Source organism: Arachis hypogaea, chromosome 16 (genome assembly GCF_003086295.3).
Source record: "Arachis hypogaea cultivar Tifrunner chromosome 16, arahy.Tifrunner.gnm2.J5K5, whole genome shotgun sequence".
Classification (NCBI taxonomy): domain Eukaryota; kingdom Viridiplantae; phylum Streptophyta; class Magnoliopsida; order Fabales; family Fabaceae; genus Arachis; species Arachis hypogaea.
Genome location: NC_092051.1, coordinates 3,481,111 through 3,482,379, shown reverse-complemented (window position 1 = coordinate 3,482,379; position 1,269 = coordinate 3,481,111). Strand labels below are relative to the sequence as shown.

Sequence of the window (1,269 nt, the reverse complement as noted above, 5' to 3'; positions counted from 1 at the left end):
TTCTAATTTTCGAAAATATCTTCCCCCTTTTTCAAAATTTCTTTTTAATTAACTAATTACTTTAATTTTTTATTTTAATTTTCGAAAATTACTAACCTTTTTCAAAAAAACTATTTTCGAAAATCACTAACTCTTTTTCAAAAATAATTTTCGAAAATTCTCTCCCTCTCTCATCTCCTTCTATTTATTTATTCATCTACTAATACTCCTCTTCATCTCACATCTCTGCTCCTATCATCACCTTTGTGTTTGGATTATCCATTCTTTTCTTCCACTCACACAGGGACCTCTATACTGTGGTATAAAGGATCCCTATTATTATTATTATTATTATTTTTCTGTGCCCTCTTCTTTGTCATATGAGCAGGAGCAAGGACAAGAACATTCTTGTTGAAGCAGATCCAGAACCTGAAAGGACTCTGAAGAGAAAATTAAGAGAAGCTAAATTACAACAATCTAGCAAGCACCTTTCAGAAATTTTCGAACAGGAAGAGGAGATGGCAGCCGAAAATAATAATAATGCAAGGAGGATGCTTGGTGACTTTACTGCACCTAATTCCAATTTACATGGAAGAAGCATCTCCATCCCTACCATTGGAGCAAACAATTTTGAGTTGAAACCTCAGCTAGTTTCTCTGATGCAGCAGAACTGCAAGTTTCATGGACTTCCATCTGAAGATCCTTTTTAGTTCTTAACTGAATTCTTGCAGATCTGTGATACTGTTAAGACCAATGGAGTAAATCCTGAAGTCTACAGGCTCATGCTTTTCCCTTTTGCTGTAAGAGACAGAGCTAGAGTGTGGTTGGATTCTCAACCCAAAGATAGCCTGAACTCTTGGGATAAGCTGGTCATGGCTTTCTTAGCCAAGTTCTTTCCTCCTCAAAAGCTTACCAAACTTAGAGTGGATGTTCAAACCTTCAAGCAGAAAGAAGGTGAATCTCTCTATGAAGCTTGGGAGAGATACAAAGGACTGACCAAAAAGTGTCCTTCTGACATGCTTTCAGAATGGACCATCCTGGATATATTCTATGATGGTTTATCTGAGCTATCAAAGATGTCATTGGATACTTCTGCAGGTGGATCCATTCACCTAAAGAAAATGCCTGCAGAAGCTCAAGAACTCATTGACATGGTTGCTAATAACCAGTTCATGTACACTTCTGAGAGGAATCCTGTGAGTAATGGGACGCCTCAGAAGAAGGGAGTTCTTGAAATTGATACTCTGAATGCCATACTGGCTCAGAACAAAATATTGACTCAGCAAGTCA

General features: G+C 37.4%; 1 non-coding gene across 1 annotated transcript; it reads right to left on the bottom strand.

Moving 5' to 3' along the window:
* Window positions 1–893: 893 nt before the first annotated feature.
* Window positions 894–1,001, bottom strand: LOC112761075 (small nucleolar RNA R71). The gene has a single exon (XR_003181487.1). It is a non-coding gene; the product is annotated as a small nucleolar RNA R71 (small nucleolar RNA).
* Between the last annotated feature and the right edge of the window lie 268 nt (window positions 1,002–1,269).